Raw genomic sequence first — 23,508 nt, forward strand, 5'->3', positions numbered from 1 at the left:
CACCGAAAGGACTCTCAAACCATGGGAAACAAGATTCTCTGGTCTCATGAAACCAAGCAGTGTACAGAGGGATGAAAACCTGCTCCAGGGCGCTCAGGACCTCAGACTGGGGTGAAGGTTCATCTTCCAACAGGACAACGACCCTAAACACACAACCAAGACAACGCAGGAGTGGCTTCGGGACAAGTCTCTGAATGTCCATGAGTGGCCCAGCCAGAGCCCGGACTTGAACTCGATCTAACATTTATGGAGGGACCTGAAAATAACTATGGAGCAACGCTACCCATCCAACCTGAGCTTGAGAGGATCTGCAGAGAAGAATGGGAGAAACACCGCAAATAAAGACTCGATGCTGTAATTGTTGCCAAAGGTGCTTCAACAAAGTACAGGATCTGAATACTGAATGCTTATCTAAATGGTCTGAATACTTATCTAAATGTGATATTTAAGTTTTTTATTTGTAATAAATTTGCAAAAATGTCTAAAAACCTGTTTTTGCTTTGTCATTAGGTGGTATTGTGTGTACAGTCATGGCCAAAAGTTGAGAATGACACAAATATACACTTTCACAAAGTCTGCTGCCTCAGTTTGTATGATGGCAATTTGAATATACTCCAGAATGTTATGAAGCGTGATCAGATGAATTGCAATTAATTGCAAAGTCCCTCTTTGCCATGCAAATGAACTGAATCCCCCCCAAAAACATTTCCACTGCATTTCAGCCCTGCCACAAAAGGACCAGCTGACATGCCAGTGATTCTCTCGTTAACACAGGTGTGAGTGGCTGGAGATCACTCGGTCATGCTGATTGAGTTTGAATAACAGACTGGAAGCTTCAAAAGGAGGGTGGTGCTTGGAATCATTGTTCTTCCTCTGTCAACATTGTTACCTGCAAGGAAACATGTGCCGTCATCATTGCTTTGCACAAAAATGGCTTCACATGCAAGGATATTGCTGCCAGTTAGATTGCACCTAAATCAACCATTTATCGGATCATCAAGAACTTCAAGGAGAGCGGTTCAATTGTTGTGAAGAAGGCTTCAGGGCGCCCGAGACAGTCCAGCAAGCGTCAGGACCGTCTCCTAAAGTTAATTTAGCTGCATGATCAGGGCACCACCACTACAGAGCTTGCTCAGGAATGGCAGCAGGCAGGTGTGAGTGCATCTGCACGCACAGTGAGGCGAAGACTTTTGGAGGATGGCCTGGTGTCAAAAAGGGCAGCAAAGAAGCTACTTCTCTCCATGAAAAACATCAGGGACAGACATACTCTGCAAAGGGTACAGGGATTGGACTGCTGAGGACTGGGGTAAAGTCACTTTCTCTGATGAATCCCCTTTCCGATTGTTTGGGGCATCCGGAAAAAAGCTTGTCCGGAGAAGACAAGGTGAGCGCTACCATCAGTCCTGTGTCATGCCAACAGTAAAGCATCCGGAGACCATTCATGAGTGGGGTTGCTTCTCAGCCAAGGGAGTGGGCTCACTCACAATTTTGCCTAAGAACACAGTCATGAATAAAGAATGGTACCAACACATCCTCCGAGAGCAACTTCTCCCAACCATCCAGGAACAGTTTGTTGACGAACAATGCCTTTTCCAGCATGATGGAGCACCTTGCCATACGGCAAAAGTGATAGCCAAGTGGCTCGGGGAACAAAACATTGATATTTTGGATCCATGTCAAGGAAACTCCCCAGACCTGAATCCCATTGAGAACTTGTGGTCATTCCTCAAGAGGCGGGTGGACAAACAAAAACACACACATTCTGACAAACTCCAAGCATTGATTATGCTAGAATGGGCTGCCATGTGGCCCAGAAGTTAATTGACAGCATGCCAGGGCGGATTGCAGAGGTCTTGAAAAAGGAGGGTCTACACTGAAAATACTGACTCTTTGCATCAACTTCATGTAATTGTCAATAAAAGCCTTTGACACTTATGAAATGCTTGTAATTATACTTCAGTATTACATAGTAACATCTTACAAAAATATCTAAAGACACTGAAGCAGCAAACTTTGTGGAAATTAATATTTGTGTCATTCTCATCTTTTGGCCATGACTGTAGATTGATGAGGAAAATAAACAATTTAATACATTTTAGAATGAGGCTGTAAAGTAAGAAAATGTGGAAAAAGTCAAGGGGTCAATGTATATGGGCAATGTGTATGAATGGTGTGAATAGACAGTATGGCCAGTATATGAATGGAAAAGGTGTGTACAACAGTAGCTATATAGGATGGTCCATGACTAGAATACAGTACATACATATAAAGTGGTAAAACAGTATGTACACATTATTAGAATGACCCGTGTTTAATGGCTCTATGTACATAAATGGCATATTGAGAAATTAAATTGTCTCTTCCCTAAGAGCATTGTCACATTGTGCCATCTGCGTTCTGTATCTCTGACCTGCTGGTAAAGGGTGTTGTATTGTTTTGGTGGGGGGAGGAGGGTTGATTGTTCCATCTAATATCCAAGCAAAAATGCATGATTCAAGACATTTTGATGTGCAACCTAATCCAGTGATTGTCATGAATTGTGTGTTGAAAATAGGGTTGTTGTTGTTGTTCTTTTTACTGTTAACCTGTTGTGTAGGGGGCAGTATTTTGATGTTTGGATGAAAAACATAGCCAAATGAAACGGCCTTTTTCTCAGGCCCAGAAGCTAGAATATGCATATAATTGTCAGATTAGGATAGAAACCACTCTAAAGTTTCCAAAACGGTCAAAATATTGTCTGTGAGTATAATAGAACTGAAATTGCAGGCGAAAACCTGAAGAAAATCCAACCAGGAAGTGCCTCTTATTTTGAAAGCTCCCTGTTCCATTGCATGCCTTCCCTCCATTTAAAGGGATATCAACCAGATTCCTTTCCCTATGGCTTCCACATGGTGTGAACAGTCTTTAGACATAGTTTCAGCCTTTTGTGGCTAGTTCTGAAGATATCCGGAAATAAGTTTAAAACGTATCTCTCGGCTCACTCAACACAGCAGCAAGCCTCAGTGAAAGGCCCAGGGTCTGGGAAGTAGGACTTTTTAAACTTTTGAGTGAGATTACCATATAATTAATGTAAAGCTCACACTGATTCAACCAATTAAAAATGTAACTCACACAGCCAGGTCAAAGGGTCGCAAAATGCAACTAAATGGTTGCAGTCTGGAGCCCTGCCACTTGACATACTGTAGCTATTTTGAAATTAAAATACTGTCATAAGTATTGGTCTGATAACTAGCAAGCATTATCAATCTGTTATTACCTGAGCATATATATTAGAATGATGCACTTTCAGAAGTACATCTACATGTTTCCCCGTCACCTTATGGATGCAAACACTGTCTTCTCCCATGGATATGGTCTTGTTTGATTCCACCCAATAAGTAAACTGGCTCATTTGGTCTTGTTTGAATCGACACAATAAGTAAAGTGGCTCCGAACGTTGCCCTTTTTGTACCGGGAGCTTGTACCACTGGGGGAGTAGCCATGGCATGTGCCTTATTTGCATCAATGATTTGTTGCCACCAGATTAGAGAACAGTTGCTGGGCAGAGAGCTGACTAGTGAATGGCCTGGGCATGGTATTTATTTTCCACCAAAAACAGTATTGCAACATTGCAATGAGAAAGCCTTACAATTCTGCTAAAGACATGCATGCTTTTGATTGGATCAAACAAATAACACTGAATAGATCTCAATCTCTCTAAAAACTCTTATCCAGTCCACTTACTAGTCAAATGTTTTGTCCCAGAGATAATTTAGTCTTGTCTTGTTTTCGTCAACCGAAATGAAAAATAATTTTTGTTTAGTTATGTTTTTTCTGGGTCTCATTAGTCAGTGAAAATTGAAAAAAGTGTTTGACAAACATTTTGACCAAATTAACAATGGTTCAAATGATGTGCAAACCATTTTTTGCCCAGTGGGACTTTCCATAGTTTGTTTGAAATCTTCTCCTTCTTTTGTTTGTTTTTGTAATTGTCAGGTTGCAAATAGTGCTGGATGTTTGTCAAACACAGCACTGTCACTGCTGTGAAATCCACATGGAATACTAAACCAAGTGACGTCAGCTACTGTATACAACCTCTCAGATGGTGTATATGGGATAGCCTGCATTTACACAATCAGAACAGAGCCATAAATTAACCCCCCTCAAACAAATCCTGCATATAACAAAAATTAACATTTTAATTCCTTTTCCCAGAAGTTGACTTTTTTCTCTCTCTGCTGTGCACCTGGTTAATAGTCAGAAATCTTTTAACATCCAAGGGAATGAGAGGGAGTGATTGAGCTAGCAGCCCATAGACATTAAAACCAGTAGATTGTGATAATGCTGACATCATACACCTATTCACCTGATGGAGCATGAAGTATTTGAATTTGAAGCACGCCATATTGCTGAATGGGGATGAATGACAACAAAAAAGCACTAAGTATCATGGTGAAAGTGGCAGTAACTTGCAAAGGATCATGGTCGATGTAGTCGGTTTTCTTCTGACTGAGAGTCAACCCAATGCTTCCTGACGACATCGGCATCAATACTGGAAGCCCCATAGACATTGGTCAGCCCCTCCATCTCCACTTGACAGGCTTTTTGACTCCTCATCTGGATAGCACACTACACCCCCTTAAGTGCATGTGATTGGTCTGTGTCAGCCCATGGTTGGCCTGTGTCAGCACCTGGTCCTGTGTGACCACGAATGTATTAGTCAGAATAAATCACTATTTAATTAAATATTTCAATTTGTAACAAACTTTTAAATAATACAAAGTACCGATCGAACTTGTTTATAATAAACACATCTTTGAGCCTAAAAAGTCAGGTAAAAAAAACATATTTGGCCATTCTGGTGAACGCAATTTACATAAGCTTTCTAGGGCAGACCAGGGCTTTCGGCACCGCTAGGTTGCTACGCAGTAGCCGACCAGAGCCTGTGACTTCACGCTCCAGAACGGACACTGGGGCCCTGAGAAGCTCTTCCTCTCCATCCCCAGAACTCGGTGCGATTTCTTCTCTGGGTCCCAGGGGGCAGATCTCCATTCACAGAGCTGTTCTCAGCTCTGGCCCCTTGGGATATATTTAGAGGCCTGCTTTTAGCCTTTGATCAATTGCTTAAATAAAATTGTGTGTGTGTCTCAGAGCTCATGGCCATAAAGTATAGACAAAACTCAGGCTTATTCTACCTGAGGACATCCTTCTGTAGACTACTGTAGTTTAGCACTTAGAACTGAGCATGTGGCCCACGTCGGCTGCCAGGCCTCTCAACAAGACTTGCTATTGAATCCAAAAACAAAAGCCCAGTGCTGCAGTGTCATTGCCAACATGACTGGCACGTCCTTCCTTCGAAAGTAGGCTGCAGGGGTGTAAATTGCTACCTCCTTTGCCATTTGACAAGAAACAGTGGCACTGAGTGTAATTTTTTTGCCTTTGAAAAGGAATGCGCCATATGCTGCAATCGTGCTCCAAGTGGGTCACATTGAGCGCCGCTTCCCATTTCTCATTGTTTGGCAAGCGCGCTTATCTGCTTAATGTATGTATGATGTATATCTCCCATTGCAGCTGTTCCTCATAGCAAAGCTCCTTCTGGGATTGTCCGTGCATCTTGAGCAGAGATCGTTAACACAGCTAGGCCTATTAGGCATGCATTAAAACATCAGTGGCATCGGAATGGTTCCTTGAGCTATGCTATGTGCTATTGCAATTCATTTCTGTGAGCTGAATTATCACACCAATAGAGACTAAGAAGGTCATCTGGAGACAGCAGAGCGCCAACAACAATAGAGAAAAAGATTGCCATCAGGTCTGTACCACTGGAGTAGCGCACTTTCTCATGTTAAGCTTAACGTTTATGTTTCACAACGCTATAGGCCTACGGTGTCGAAATTCTGCAATTTAGAATGCTGGCCTGCGGCAATAATGTATTTAGGTGTTCAGTAATTCCATTGGGAAATTCAAACATTGCAGATTGTAGAATGAATTTTCGATGCAACAGCAAACTAATCAGTAACCAATAAAACATTTTTTAATATTAAACTGCCCGGTAGGCCTATAGCCTACCTTATCCGTCCTCGTGCTCTCTCACAGCTTGGATAGAAGGTTTGTGCTGTGTAAAATGCCAAATAATACAATCAGCCCACAGTCAAAACAATAGTTTACTCTGGATTGTTTTATTATGCAGACAATGCAGTCTAGCCTACCAGCCTATCTATAGCTACGTAGAGTACCTTCATACCCCTTGACCCCTTGACTTATTCAACATTTTGTTGTGTTACAGACTGTTGTGTTACAGTTTTCTCTCACCCATCTCCATACAATACTCCATAATGACAGTGAAAACGTGTTTTTATTTATTTTTGCACATTTATAAAAAAATATAAGACAGAAATGTCTCATTTACATAAGTATTCACACACCTGAGTTGATACATGTTAGAATTGCCTTTAGAATTGATTATAGCTGTGAGTCTTTCTGGGTAAGTCTCTAAGAGTTTTGCACACCTGGATTGTACAATATTTGCACATTATTCCTTTTAAAATTCTTCAAGTTCTGTCCAGTTGGTTGTTGATCATTGCAAGACAGCCATTTTCAAGTCTTGCATTATTTTTCAAGACGATTTAATTCAAAACTGTAACCAGGCCACTCAGTAACATTCAATGTCTTCTTTGTAAGCAACTCCAGTGTATATTTGGCCTAGGGCTTTAGGTTATTGTCCTGCTGAAAGGTGAATTTGTCTCCCAGTGTCTCCCAGTAGACTGAACCAGGTTTTCCTCTAAGATTTTGTCTGTGCTTAGCTCTATTCTGTTTCTTTTGATAAAAAATAAACTCCCTAATGCCAATGACAAGCATACCAATAACATGATGCAGCCACAACCATGCTTGAAAATATGGTGGTAATCAGCAATGTGTTGTGTCGGATTTACCCGAAACATATCACGTTGTATTCAGTGCATAAAGTTCATTTCTTGACCACATTTTTTGCAGTTTACTTTAGTGTCCTATTGCAAACAGAATGCCGGTTTTGGAATATTTGTATTCTCTACAGGCTTCCTTCTTTTCACTCTGTCATTTAGGTTAGTATTTTGGAGTAACTACAATGTAGTTGATCCCTCCTCAGTTTTCTCCTATCACAGTCATTAAACTCTCTAACTGTCTTAAAGTCACCATTGGCCTCATGGTGAAGTCCCTTAGAGGTGTTCTTCCTCTCTGGCAACTGAGTTAGGAAGAATACCTGTATCTTTGTAGTGAATGGGTGTATTGATACAGCATCTAAAGTGTAATTAATAGCTTCACCATGCTCAAAGGGATATTCAATGTCTGTTTTTTTTACCCATCTACCAATAGGTGCCCTTCTTTGCAAAGGATTGGAAAACTTCCCTGGTCTTTGTGGTTGAATCTGTGTTTGAAATTCACTGCTCGACTGAGGGACCTTCCAGATAATTGTATGTGTGGGGTACAGAGATGAGGTAGTCATTCAAAAATCATGTTAAACACTATTATTGCACACAGAGTGAGTCTATGCAATGTATTATGTGATTGTTAAGCACATTTGTGACTCACTTTAGTTAACCAGGTGTATGTCGCGCACCCCTACTTCTCAGGAGAGGCACTTGAACATAAATATATATTATTTATCAAAATATTTTTTTCCCAGAAATGCCATATGGAATATGTCAACTTTAATATGCATTAATAACTGCTATGCCATCTGTAAATATGAATTTAATTACAAACCTAGTTGGTTTAGCCAAGGAAATAGACAGGAACCTTCCCCGCTAACCATGATCATCCATGTATACGGGTGAGAGAGTTTAGCTAGCTACATTTTCAGATATTATAATTCAGTCATGAAGTTGTTTTCATTGCAAGTTAAAGTGTACTGTTAGCTGGCTGGCTGGCTCACTAGCTAATGTTGCATGTATGATCTGTGTAGTAATATTAATTTGTATATCAGAGCCATTTGCATTGCTAGCTAGAGTCTAATGTTAGCAGCCTGTAGATTCATGCAGGGTCGTAACGTTATGAGTTGGGATTATGGTTCATTGTTTGGCTAGCTAGCTACACGTCTAAACAAAAGACTCCACTATGAGAGTAACCATTTCACTGTAATGTTTATGTTACGGTTTTCTTCGGGTGAAGGAGAGGAGGACCAAAATGCAGCGTGGTAATTTTGATACATGTTTAATTAAGAAAGAACACAAACGTAACACGAAAACCTAAACAGCCTTATCTGGCGCAAACTAACACAGAGACAGGAACAATCACCCACGAAACACTCAAAGAATATGGCTGCCTAAATATGGTTCCCAATCAGAGACAACGAAAAACACCTGCCTCTGATTGAGAACCACTTCAGGCAACCATAGACTTTTCTAGATAACCCCACTATACCACAATCCCAATACCTACAAAAAAAACAAGACTAAACACACCACATAATAAACCCATGTCACACCCTGGCCTGACCAAAATAATAAAGAAAACACAAAATACTAAGACCAGGGCGTGACAGTTTACACCTTCTGCATCCTGTGCATGTGACAAATATACATACATTTTATTTGATATAGTTTAAATTTACCAGAGATGGTAATGTGAAGAACAACATGCACCAAAGTCACATTAGTATATAATGATAGGACAACGAGACAGTGTCCAAGTTCTAAAAGTCTCCGGGAAAATGCCCTGCTTTTATTTCGTCACACTCACAACCGTAAGCTATTTTCTGTAATTAGCTCACTATTAACTTGTAAATCATGATTTTGTTGTGAGTTTATTTCCCTATAATAATGAATACAAACTAGTTAAAGTTAAGATGTTGTCAGCTACAGTGGGGCAAAAATGTATTTAGTCAGCCACCAATTGTGCAAGTTCTCCCACTTAAAAAGATGAGAGGCCTGTACTTTTCATCACCTACAAACAAGCAGGATTTCTGGCTCTCACAGACCTTCTTTAAGAGGCTCCTCTGTCCTCCACTTGTTACCTGTATTAATGGCACCTAATACACCAGTTATGCTTTTTTGGCCCTCCAGGCTGCTGATGTCATACAGCCTGTCATTTTTGTGTTTCTACTTTTTCATAATTACAAGTTTGTCAGCCGACAATAGAATGTTCAAGATGTCACTGCGACAACCTTATACAGACATGTCGATAGACATAGTATAAACCAGCCTTTAGTCTTGAAATCTTTGGTTGTTTAGTACACTACCATACTCCCTCTGTTTAGCACATGGTCTCACATGTGAATCCTTAAAGAGATAGGTAGGGCTAAGGCTTGAAAGGGTGTGAACTACTATTTGCTAAATGGGTGTAGACAAAGAAGAGCTCTCCAGTAGATGTACCAAAACATTCAAAGGGCCATTTTCTCAAAAGTGAGGTTACAAGTTTATCAACTTTCAAAGCAGAATTACTTTCCCATTGTTCCTTGAAATGTTGCAACATAAGACCGAATCTATTACAACACAGGGCAAGACCCAGATGCAGACACCGGAGGCAGACAGTTCAAGTCTCTGATATTTATTGAAAAACAAGGGGCAGGCAAGAGTACAGGCAGAAGGTCATAAACCAGGTCAGATTCCAGAAGGTACAGGGCAGCAGGCAGGCTTGAGATCAGGGCAGACTGAATGGTCAGGCAGGCGGGTACAGTGTCAGGGCAGGTAAAGGGTCAGGGCAGGTAAAGGGTCAGGGCAGGTAAAGGGTCAGGGCAGGTAAAGGGTCAGAACCGGGAGTACTAGAAAAACATAGACTAGGAAAAACAGGAGCATGGAAAAACACACTGGTTGACTTGACAAGATGAACTGGCAACAGACAGACAGAGGATAAATGCACAAGGAACAAATGGGAGACACCTGGTGGGGGGTGGAGACAAGCACAAGACAGGTGAAACAGATCAGGGTCTGACAGAATTGGGCAGATTGGTCACATTTTTACTCCTGAACCTATATAGGCTTATAGGCTTGCCATAACAAGGGGGTTGAATACTTATTGACTCAAGACATTTCAAAAACGTAATTACACTTTGACATCATGTGGTACTGTGTGTAAGCCAGTGACACATCTGAATTTCATCCATTTTAAATGCAGGTTGTAACACAACAAAATGTGTAAAAAGTCAAGGGTTGTGAATACATTCTGAAGGCACTGTATATTCGGAAAGTATTCATACCCCTTGACTTTTTCCACATTTTGTTACATTACAGCCTTATTCTAAAATCAATTCAATTGTTTTTTTCCCCTCATTAATCTACACACAATACCCCATAATGACAAGCAAAAACAGGTTTAGACATTTTTGCAAATGTAGAAAAAAATAAAAACTGAAATTTGACATTTGCGTAAGTATTCAAGGAACTCTCTGTACTTTGCTCTGTTCATCTTTCCCTCTATCCTGACGAGTCTCCCAGTCCCTGTCACTGAAAAATATCCACACAGCATGATGCTGCAACCTCAATGTTTCACCATAGGGATGTTACCAGGTTTCCTCCAGACATGACACTTGGTATTCAGGCCAAAAGAGTTCAACCTTGATTTCATCAGATGAGAGAATCTTGTTTCTCATGGTCTGAGAGTCCTTTAGGTGCCTTCTACTGAGGAGTGGCTTCCGTCTGGCCACTCTACCATAAAAGCCTGATTGGTGGTGCTGCAGAGACGTTTGTTCTTCTGGAATGTTCTCCCATCTCCACAGAGGAACTCTGGAGCTCTGTCACCTCCCCGTTACCAAGGCCCTTCTCCCCCGATTGCTCAGTTTGGCCGGGCGTCCAGCTCTAAGAAGAGTCTTCTATTTAAGAACCCTTCCTCTGATCTGTGCTTCGACACAATCTTGTCTTGGAGCTCTAGGGACAAATCCTTCGACTTCATAACTTGGTTCTTGCTCTGACATGCACTGTCAACTGTGGAACCTAATATAGATATGTGTGTGCCTTTCCAACTCATGTCCAGTCAATTGACTTTACCACAGGTGGACTCTAATCAAGTTGTTGAAACATCTCAAGGATGATCAATGGTAACAGGATGTACCTGGGCTCAATTTCGAGTCTGGATACTTATATAAATAAGGTATTTCTGTTTTTTAACCTTTTATACATTTGCAAAAATGTGTCGTTATGGGGTATTGTGTGTAGATTGATGAGGACAATTTTTTATTTATTAGAATAAGGCTGTAACGTAACAAAATGTGGAGAAAGTCAAGGGGTCTGAATACTTTCCGAATGCACTCTAAATTACACATTAGAACTCGGACTCCACGCTGTTGGGGCTATCTGTCTTATCACTCGTAGGCTGACCTGTTTTCACAGAAGGGGAGTCGCTCAAATTGTTTTTTGGGAGAGGAGGAGTAGGAGAACCGGCACTCTCACTTGAGAAACTGTCACTATTCTTGAGGGGAATATGAAGAGGAGGAGCAAAGCCACTGTCATTGCCGGGCATAAGTAGGCCAACTAGCTTCCACCTGCGATTGTGTTTTGTCAGTTGAGGACAAGGTGCTAGCTTTTCTGATGTGGTTATCTTCAGTAATTTGGCATGACCTTGATCAGAAAAAGCTTTTGTGCAGCATTTTTGTGCACCACTTGGTCTTGCCTTTTGTTTATCCATCTTGAACAACGCACTCACTCTCCGTCCGACCTGATTTTTTACTTGATAGCCAATTAGGTGAGGAGGCCAGGGCAGGCTGCTGCTAGTGCCACTGAGAATTGGTTTCCACTACGCCAGTGGTCTGTACATCATCGCCAGTCCCCAGCTAATGAAGATCCGTTGAATCAAGTTTGGGATTGAGGCGCTTCACTATCTCCTGCCACAGGCGTTCTCACAAAATTATGGCATCAATCTATGTTAATGTCCTGTTCTCAACATGCTATGCTTTGCAGTTCCATTTATACTGCTTTGCTTTCAGAAGATTTTGTCACTCTAGTATGTTCTCCAAATAACACATGCCATTTAGCAGACACTTTTATCCAAAGCAACTTACAGTCATGGGTGCATACATTTTACACGAGTGGTCCCAGGAATCAAACCCACTATCCTAGTATTGCAAGCACCATACTCTACCAACTGAGCTACAGAGGACATCACAGTGAATGTGATGCACTTTAAAGCTGGTGTGAAGATGTTTCCTTAGACAAAGCAGTTTGAGTTCTTAGCTACCTCAGAGTATCTAGCTCATAGAGAAAGTGTTTGAAAGAGAACACCCTTTGAGAATTCTTCATCCAGATCCCAATTTCTCTGTCTGAGACATGAAGGTTGCGGAATGGGATCAAAGTCATGGCGGCTTGGCAGCACTGTAAAAGTCTGTGGGCCGCCTGGCCCGGGGATCAAGGATGGGTTGCATGGGAACACCACGGTAGACGGCATCTCTTGAACCAGCCGTAGAACAACAGCCAGGTGGCCAAATGTGAAAAGGTGCAAGCCGGCGACTCGGCGACCTACTGTATGGTATGACTGCTAACAGCACAGGTTTCCCATGCTTTGAAAAGTTCCCCATTCCAGGGTTTGTCCTTTGTTGTTGCAACTGAATTATTGAAGACTCTTGTGGTGTCTTGGCTCAGGCTATCACCACGTATCTCTGACCTTGCTCTCCCAAACATTATCTCACACCTATATGTATAGGACTTCTGAATTTACCTTTAGCAATCAAGCAAGGAGGGAAAACGTTGGTATTTTTTGATTCTCCAGTCTTTTCCTTTGTGGTGGTCATTCTTGAGGATAAACAACAACTTAATCACCCAGAACATTCCGTTACTAATGACTCAGCTCAAATATTCTGGGCACGCTGACGGCCAACCAAGCATACTTAACTTCACAATGTTAATCAAAGCACTCAACAATGCGCTATTGTCACGGACTGAAACCACCCGAACCACCAGAAACCAGATACATGCCTAGCAGTTCAGTAATTAGTAGAGACTTCCTTATTTTACGTAGCGTGACACCAGACCAGGACACACAGCTGTAATGGTGTCCCCAAGGCGTCACCATGGCCAGCACTAGCTAGCTAGGTCTCCTGATGGAAGGGAACTGTAATTAAAGACTGGGTCTCTTTCACAGTTCACTCTCTGGCTCCTGTCAGGCCGTCTAATGGCTTCCATATGAGGCGCTTTACAAGCAGAGAGAGTGGGATTAATGTTGGCTGGTCGGAGGGGAAATGGCCTTCCTGGGAGTTACCTGTCAGGGCCCCGCTCTGCGCCATGCCCCTCTTGTCTCCCTACGCAGGCCGGCCCAGAGCGATGGATGTTGCACAACACCGAGAGGAGAGGGACCAACTGCTGCGTTTGAGGGGAGGAGAGAAGAGATAAATAGAGAGAGAGATGGGACAGTGCAGAGGGAAATTCACACCAGATGAGGAAGGACTCTAGTTGGGTAGTGGGCAGGAGTGATGCATTGCAGAGGCCTGCTCTTGGCCAGGTTCCCCTTCTCCTGGGGTGACTAGGTTTACAGGAGCTTTAGCTGCGGCCTATTGTTATGAACCATGTGTTCCTGGACTTGGAAGTTCCTTTTTCCCTGCACAGTATGTAATTTAAAAAACTTACAATGTTATTACTACAGTATTCACACATATACTACACAAGTTTAGGATAAACTCAATGTAAAGTGTTACCAGCTCATCTATAACATTGACTTACTCAAAACCTTACAGATGGAGGGTATTATAATAAAAGAGAACTACTTACATATTTTCTGTTAGAATTCCAGAGATCATCATTGGCATTGTTTACAGCTTCTCTTCGGTGGTGGAGGAAAAACAGCTGTGTATGTGCTGTAGTTCTGTTGACAGTGTGCCCTGCTCAAGGGCGTCAAGTAATGTATTCCCAATTAGTGTGTATCCTTTAGGCAAATTCCCTTTTCCCCCCCATGATCCCCATAATACTGTTTTAAATGAGAGCAATAAGGTGATTTAAATACTATATTAAATGAATGAAGCAAGACTTGAGACTGCAGCCACATGCCTTACCTTCTATATGAAACACACATGCTCAAAAGGTATGCATATCATTTTAACAGTAGATGGAGAACCAACAATGTGTGAAGAAGACAGAGAAAGAGAGGAGGGGAAGAGAGAGAGATGACTTTTCCCTCATTAATTTAGTCCCGTGGGGCATACATGTATAGAATAACAGCAAACACTGGAGAAGAAAGACATAGGAAAGACGGGAAATAACTGAGAGAGAGATAGATAGCGAAAAAGAAAGATAGATACAATGTTAGAGTTCTTACAATGTGTTAGCGGTGAGCTTGCGTAGCATCACAAAGACACCACCCAGTTGACAGTTCTTGACTCCTGCTTAACAGAGGTATTTTGGACATGCTCTCTCTCCGTAGCATACATATCTGCAGCTGGTGCTCTACGTGGAGACCATGGGAATTGACACATCTGCAAAGTGGTGCTACCCTGTGCTTGGAATGAGTGCTCCCCTTGTTGAAATCACAGCAATTTTCAGTTTCCCTGTCATTGTGCCTGAGAGAATGCCCTCAGTCACAGGAAAGACAGAGACATAGCGTGAGAGAGAGACATAGAAACAGAGAGAGAGAGAGAGAGAGAGAGAGAGAGAGAGTGAGAGGAAGGCAGGGAGGGAGGGAGAATGAGAGAGAAAGGGGAGGAGACGTAGAGATATTCTTTGGGAGAGAGAGTTTGGAAGAGAAAAAAACACTCCAGCTGAGTTGACTCAAGCTGTCACTGACTTCAGTGTGTATTTCACACGGTATCGATTCCAACCTGGATCCTGTGCTCCATGCAGCCACAGAGGCCCATCTCCGAGCTATGCTCAATTCATCCTCATCTCGAGGGCTGTCTGGCGTTACCTATTGTCAGACATAATCTCAACAATTAAATGAATGGAGTGTAAGGCTTATTTGTGTTTAAGTCTGGTTGACTTCTCTCTCACATAGAAATTAAGGTCGACATGATGATATCACCCGCTGCTCTGACTGACACTGTGATGCATTTCCAAACAAAGCCGTGCTGGCGTTTACTACGGTGCGGTAATCTCGGGCCCTGCTTGTGTGTCTTACCTTTACACATCTCTTAAACAGTGTATGCTCAATGAAATAGGGAGTGAGCTCCCAAATCACATTCACTGCTGAGTCTTTATCTCCCTGTGTTCACATTATTTCTGTGTAGTGTTGGCTGCTTGCAGAGTTTTGCACTGAACAGAGATTTGCACTGAACAGTCCTTGGGTCCATGTTTAGTCCATATCCACTTTGAATAATTGTTAAGTCTGTGAAATCATGGTGTCATCATATTGCCAAATACAAAATTATATTGCATCATCCAACAACATCACCCAGCCATTAAGGAAAGGAAGGAAATAATGGAATGTGGGAGTGTTCTGGTTGCAGACTTTCCTGCCCCCCAGCTAAGCATAACTAACAACTTCTGTAATTTTACAGTTTTATTTTCAGTTTGTTTTAATCACCACAAAATGCTAAGACTGTGTTTTATTTGCTTCTCCTATCATGTAAACAAGAGAGGAAATGAAATAACATCTGTTCAAGCAAGACTAATTGAGACTCGGGAAAAATTGGATTTCAAGCATATCACCTGCTCCTCTGAAAAAGATCTGGTCAGCACTGAGTTGTTACCAAACATATTTATATGTAAATCACAATTTGCATCAATTGTTGGATTCAGACACAAAATAAAGGAAGTGAAAGTTTTACTGGAATACCATAACTAACACAGAGAAGACCAGTCTATCTTGCTCAGGGAAAATGGTCAGCAACCTGTTTCCCCTTTCACACACACACACACACACACACACACACACACACACACACACACACACACACACACACACACACACACACACACACACACACACACACACACACACACACACACACACACACACACACACACACACACACACACACACACACACACACACACACACACACACACACACACACACACACACACACACAGAGACAGACCTAGCATTGTCTTTATCAAAATAGGCCAGCACTCAGATCACTGAGCATATGGCTTTGCTTGTACATCCCGTATGTTGACTATGGACACGTGACCTATACACTCTCCACAGACCTACGTGGGCGCGGAAGAGGAGGCAGGCAGCGGGGTTTCAGATGTGTTATGCTCCCACACCCCATCAAACTCTCCCTCCCTCTCCAGGGGGTACCTGTTCAACAACTACCTCTCAGGATGATCCCACACAACCAACAGCTGAAAGGACCATTTTGAACATCTCTTTTCCCTCATGTACATGTCCAGGCAGATTGAGTCGGTTGCGATCTAGAAGGATGAATTGGGGAGATTGGTGAAAATTCCAAAGCCTTTGATCAAATCAAATCAAGTTTAAGCTTTTAGAAATTGGTTTCTTGGGTGTTTGACAAGCTTAAATACATGCGAAACATACATATGGTATAAATGGAATAGTTAACTAGGTTGCTCTTTGATAGATGATCAATGTAAGCAATGATTATCGCTTACAGCCCATTTGATCTGGAGCTTTGAGGTCATGTGATGAAAGATGCATCAGTTGGCTGACAATGATCAAACAGTTGGACTGAGTTAATGTCAGATACCTCGTGGGTAACAACGTCCCCTCCTGGTTGAGAAACCTCTAAATAAGTTGGCTCTGATTGCTAGTTTAAAAGAATGTACCACATGTTCTTATATCTCCACTTCTAAATCGTAGTGCTCTTTACCGCCTAACAGCCTCAGGAACGGTCTTCCTGATGGTAAGAGAGTGAACAGCTCTTGGCTGGGGTGTGTGTGGTCCTTGATGATGCTGCGGGACTTCCTCAGGCACCATTTTAAGTAGATTAACTGGATGGGTGCACCGGTATTAAACTGGTCCCATTCTCAACAGCCAGCCGAGACGTTCACTGTCTGTTGGTAGAGGTAGGCCTCTCTCGCAACTGCACCCTCAACTGTCACCGTGCGTTCTGTGAAGAGCCTGTGTTTCCTCGACATCTGCTCACCCCTGTCTCTCTATAGTTATTTTCTCTCGGTCAGCCCGCAAATGGAACAACTCGGCCTCAGTACACTCTGCCTCAAACCGATATGGCACAACAGTACCATTCTGAAAATAAGGCAGGTCTCCAATATCCTCTTTGTTCACGATAGACATTCTTTACTCTAATTAATTTTGAGAGGGCAAAAAATACTGTGAGGGAGTGAGAACCGAAAATGTACATCCTTCAACCATGCCCACCTCGGAAGTCCCGACCTACTGTATGTCCAGACTCGCGGTGCCTATTATTCTACATTCTGGATTTCAATACAACAACAAAAAATGTGCCTATTGAAATAAGTTAGCTGAAAAATTGTGCAAAGAAAGTAATTACAAAGACTATTGCGGTCATGGGAGGCTAGAGCTGTGTGTTTGGGGGGTATTTATGATGGACTTTGAGATTGCATGGGGTTTCTATGGGGAAGGTGGGGGTAGAATCGCCATATTATCTACATGAAACAATGGACCTAAAAACTGTCTGGGGTACTGACAAAATACCAGGCAAGTGTTATAAAGGGCCCAGGAGTTGTTTTGGGTGCATTTCCCCTTTAAAACAGCTGATTCTCTCTACTGCAGTCCCATTTTGGGGTGTGTTCCCTTCTCTGCTTCCTGAAGTCAACAATCAATTCCTATGTTTTGCTGATGTTGAGGAAGTGGTTCTTGTCCTAGCACCACTTCCAGTTCACTTACCTCTTCCCTATAGGCTGATTTGTGGTTGTTGGTTATCAGGACTAAAACCATGGTTTCGTCAGAAAACTCGATGATGGAGTTTGTGTCGTGCAAAGTCATGCAGTCGTGGGTGAACAGGAAGTACAGGCTGAGGACCCACCCCTTTGTTAAGAGTCACTGTGTAGGTGTTGTTGCCAAACCTCACAGCCTGTGGTCCGTCCTTCAGGAAGTCCAGGATCCAGTTGCAGAGGGTAGTGTCCAGACCCAGGGATCTGAGCTTGGAGGGAACAATAGTGTTGAATGCTGAACAGCATTTTCACATAGGTGTTCTTGTTGTTCAAATATGTTAGTGCCGTGTGAATAGCGATGGAAATACTATAACGTGGATCTGTTGGAGCGGTAGGCAAATTGGAATGGGTCGAGTGTGCTGGCCTTGATGTGGACCATGACCAGCCTCTCAAAGCAATTCATGATGACAAGGGTGAGTGCAATGGGGCAAAAGTCATTTGGACATGTCAGCATAGTTTTCTTGGCATTGGGATGATGCTGGTGTCCTTGAAGCAAGTGGGGACTACGGCCTGGAACAGGGACAAGTTGAAAATGTCTGAGAAGAAAACGTCATCTGGTCAGCGCACACTAACTGTTTTGAGAGTTTTCCTCAAGTCAAGCTTGGCGAGTGAAAGCACCTGGTCGTTCTGGAGCAGAGAGAGCCTTCCTAGATGGCTCAGTATTGTCTTCCTCAAAGCGAGCATTGAATGTGTTAAGCTCATATGAGAATGAGGCTTTGGTGGGCACCACACAGCTGGATTTGCCTTTTTAGTTTGTGATAGCCTGTAGTCCTTGCCACATGTTTGAGAGTCTGAGTTGTTGAACATCAATACATGTTTGAGTTTATATTATCTTTTTGCGTCCCTAATGGATTTGAGGAAGTCGGACCTTGCCTTGTGCAAGTCAGGTGCCAGAGTTGTCAGGGTTTGTTTAGCTAACATTGAATGCTGCTCAGCATAGTATTATTTTCTCTGTTCATCCTGAGGTTTTGGTTGGGGTATGTCCGGATTATTATTGTGGGTACAACATCATCAACACATTTTCTAATGAAGCCTGTGAATGACGATGTATATTCCAATATTCTTTTTCATATACATGTACACTACTGTTCAAAAGTTTGGGGTCACTTAGAAACGTCCTTGTTTTTGAAGGAAAAGCAAAACACCAGTCTCATCATCAACGGTGAAGAGGCAACTCTGGGATGCTGGCCTTCTAAGCAGAGTTGCAAAGAAAAAGCAATATCTCAGACTGGCCAATAAAAAGAAAAGATTAAGATGGGCAAAATAACACAGACACTGGACAGTGGAACTCTGACTAGAAGGCCAGCATCCCAGAGTTGCCTCTCCACTGTTGACGTTGAGACTGGTGTTTTACGGGTGCTATTTAATGAAGCTGCCAGTTGAGGACTTGTGAGGCATCTGTTTCTCAAACTAGATACTCTAATGTACTTGTCCTCTTGCTTAGTTGTGCACCAGGCCTCCCAATCCTCTTTCTATTCTGGTTAGTACCAGATTGCGCTCTTCTGTGTAGGGAGTAGTACATAACGTTATACCAGATCTCCAGTTTCTTGGCAATTTCTCACATGGAAAAGCCTTCATTTTCTCAGAACTTTGTTTCTGGCCAATTTGAGCCTGTAATCAAACCCACAAATGCTGATGCTCAAGATACTCAAATAGTATAAAGAAGGACAGATTTGTTGCTTCTTTAATCAGGACAACAGTTTTCAGCTGTGCTAACATAATATCATAAGGGTTTTCTAATGATCAATTAGCCATTTAAAATTATACATTTGGATTAACTAACACAACGTGCCATTGGAACACAGAACACCAAAACAAATCAGCCAAGACCTCAGAAACAAAATTGTAGACCTCAACAAGTCTGGTTCATCCTTGGGAGCAATTTCCAAATGCCTGAAGGTACCATGTTCATCTGTACAAACAATAGTTCGTAAGTATAAACACCATGGGACCACGCAGCCGTTATACCGCTCAGGAAGGAGACGCATTCTGTCTCCCAGAGATGAACGTACTTTGGTGGAAAAGTGCAAATTAATCCCAGCACAAAGCAAAGGACCATGTGATGATGCTGGAGTAAACAGGTACAAAAGTATCTATATCCACAGTAAAAATGAGTCCTATAATCAACATAACCTAAAAGGCCGCTCAGCAAGGAAGAAGACACTGCTCCAAAATGAGGTGCCCAATGTAAACTGCCTGTTACTCAGGCCCAGAATCTAGGATTTGCATATGCATGGTAGTATTGGATAGAAAACACTCTAAAGTTTCCAGAACTGTCAAAATAATGTTTGTGAGTATACAATCCATCCAGGAAGTGGGATATTTTTGATGTGGGTATTTTCAATTGAATGTCTATACAGTATGTAATGGGATTGGACCCTGATTGCAGTTCCACTAGATGTCTACAGTCTTTAGACATTGTTTCAGGCTTGTATTCTGAAAAATTAGGAAGAATGAGACCATTTTCTAAGTGGACTGTAGAATGAACCAGAGCTGTTTTGCTCACATGACCGATTGCAGGCCGTTCGTTGTTTTTCCTTTCTATTGAAGACGCTATTGCCCAGTTGAAATATTATAGATTATTTAGACAATAGACAACCTGAGGATTAATTATAAACATTGTTTGACATGTTTCAACGAACTTTACCGGTACTTTTAGGATATATTAGTCTGCATGTCGTGACCGCATTTGAGCCAGTGGATTACTGAACAAAACGCACCAACAAAGTTTTGGGACATAAAGAGGGACTTTATCGAACAAAACAAACATTTATTGTATAGCTGGGACTCTTGTGACTGCAACCATAAGAAGATCATCAAAGGTAAGTGAATCATTTTAGCGCTATTTCTGACTTTTCTAATTCCTTTACTTGGTTGTAAAATGTTTGTATGCTTTTGTAAGCGGGTGGCTGTCCTCAGATAATCACATGGTATGCTTTCGCCGTAAAGCCTTTTTGAAATCTGACACAGTGGCTGGATTTACAAGAAGTTAATCTTTAAACTGATGTATAACACTTGTATTTTTATTCATATTTAATTTGACTATTTCTGTATTTTGAATTTGGCGCTCTGCAATTTCACTGGATGTTGGCTAGGTAGGACACTAGTGTCCCACCTGCCCATAAGAAGTTAATTAAGACAAGTCGTCCAGGTCCTGAAGCAGGAAAGCATCCCCAAACCATCAAATTGACACCACCATGCTTGACCGTTGGTATAAGGTTCTTAATGTGGAATGCAGTGTTTGGTTTTTGCCAGGAATAATGGGGCCCAACTGTCCATAGAACATTCTTCCAAGAGTCTTGATCATCCAGGTGCTTCCAGGTGCATTTTTGGCAACCCTGAGTCAACTTTTTGGACGAGATGGGTCCCGTTATGTCTGGGAAAAATCAACAACATCCCCTATACACTTCCTGATAAACTCAGTCACCGTGTCAATGTATACGTTAATGTTACCCTCAGAGGCAATTGGGAACATGTCCCAGTCTGCGTGATCAAAACAGTCTTGGAAAATGGATTTCGAGGAGTAAAAATGACCTGATTTGCAGAAGGCAGGGCCTTGTAGCCATCCCAGAAGGGAGAGTAACAATGGTCGAGAGTATTTGAGTTGTGAGTACTGCATGCGATGTGTTGATAGAACTTTGGTAGTGTTTTCCTCAGATCTGCTTTATTTACTGTAATTACCCAGCTATAATAAATGAGGCCTCGGGATATGCGTTTTCAGTTTGCACAAGGTCCAGTGTAGTTCCTTGAGAGCCGTTGTGGTATCGGCTTGAGGGGGAAATACGTGGCTGTTAAGATAACCCAAAGAAAATTCTATAGGGAGGTAATGCGGTCTGCATTTGATTGAGAGGTATTCTTGGTCGGGTGAAGAAAGGACTTGAGTTCCTGTACTGAAATTAACTGACTTATTAACTGACTTGTTTGCTCTGGTTCTGCTGGTCTGAGTGCTATGTCTGTGAGAAATTACAGAACAGCTGTTGCTGCAGCAGAGGACAGTGGTGCAATCGAGATAGGAAGAAAACAGAGGAAGACACACTCACTCACACTGACACAGATCATGTAGCCTACTGCTGACAGTTAGGCCTAATACGTGGGCTGTTAATTGAATGAAATAGTAGGATAATTAGGGAAGGGGGGATTCGGGGGAACATTTAGACACTAGGCTATTTGCAATAGGCTATAGCCTAACATGTCGTTAGATTTGGCTTTTATAACACATAGGTAAGACAAATGCCATCTGCGAGACAGTCATACAGTTATTTTTATTAAACACAAGTCATCATATTGAATGAATGCATAAATGCTAAATAATCCTAATTAATTGTTAAAAGTGAAGTGGGGCTGTCAGTGTATTTTAAGTGTTTTATCAGTGTTTAGGATATTCACTTTGTTTCCAAATCTATCTCTTCAGCCAGCGAGACAACAAGGGTTTTTGAACTGCATTGAACTGCCACGTATCTGCCCTCTCATTGGCTAGAATGGTCAAACCTGATCTCGCGTCCTCCCACCTTCCTTCCCTCTTCTATGATATGTACTTCCATTGTTAGAGCGGTCACTTGTCTTGTCAATATAATAGATCATATTTGAATCAAGCTTCCAAAAAATTGGAACGGAAATGAGGCTACACCAAACTGGAAGTCTTCTGACTAGCTTGGAAAGAGAGTACCGTGCAGTATCGAAGAGCCCTCACTGCTGCTCGATCATCCTATATTTCCAACTTAATTGAGGAAAATAAGAACAATCCTACATTTATTTTTGATACTGTCGCAAAGCTAACTAAAAGGCAGCATTCCCCAAGAGAGGCTGGCTTTCACTTCAGCAGTGATAAATTCATGAACTTCTTTGAGGAAAATTTCATGATCGTTAGAAAGCAAATTACGGACTCCTCTTAAATCTGCGTATTACTCCAAAGCTCAGTTGTCCTGAGTCTGCACAACTCTGCCAGGACCTAGGATCAAGGGAGATACTCAAGTTTTTTAGTACTTTATCTCTTGGCACATTGATGAAAATAATCATGGCCTCCAAACCTTCAAGTTGCAAACTGTACCCAACTAAACTACTGAAAGAGCTGCTTCCTGTGCTTGGGCCTCCTATATTGAACATAATAAACAGCTCTCTACCCACCGGACATGTACCAAACTCACTAAAAGTTGCAGTAATAAAGGCTCTCTTGAAAAAGCCAAACCTTGACAAGAAAATATAAAAAACGATCAGCCTATATCGAATCTTCCATTCCTCTCAAAAAAAATGAAAAAGCTGTTGCGCAGCAACTCACTGCCTTCCTGAAGACAAACAATGTATATGAAACGCTTCAGTCTGGTTTTAGACCACATCATAGCACTGAGACTGCACTTGTGAAGGTCGTAAAATACCTTTTAATGGAGTCAGACCGAGGCTCTGCATCTGTCCTCGTGCTGCTAGACCTTACTGCTGCTTTTGATAACATCGATCACCACATTCTTTTGAAGAGATTGGAAACCCAAATTGGTCTACACGGACAAGTTCTGGCCTGGTTCAGATCTTATCTTTTTAAGGCTAGGGGGCAGTATCCTGAATTCCGGATGATGTACGTTCCCAGAGTAAACTGCCTGTGAAGCTAGGATATGCATACAATTGGTAGCATTGGATAGAAAACACTCTGAAGTTTATGAAACTGATAAAATAATGTCTGTGAGAATAACATAACTGATATGGCAGGCAAAGACCCAAGGAGAATCCATCCGTAAAAAAATATTTTTGAGGTCACAGGCCATTTCAATGCAAGTCTATGGGATATTCAAAAGAATTCCTCCTAGATTGCAGTTCTTATGGCTTCCAC

The sequence above is a fragment of the Oncorhynchus tshawytscha genome, linkage group LG09 (assembly GCF_018296145.1).
Source record: "Oncorhynchus tshawytscha isolate Ot180627B linkage group LG09, Otsh_v2.0, whole genome shotgun sequence".
NCBI classification, from domain to species: Eukaryota; Metazoa; Chordata; class Actinopteri; order Salmoniformes; family Salmonidae; genus Oncorhynchus; species Oncorhynchus tshawytscha.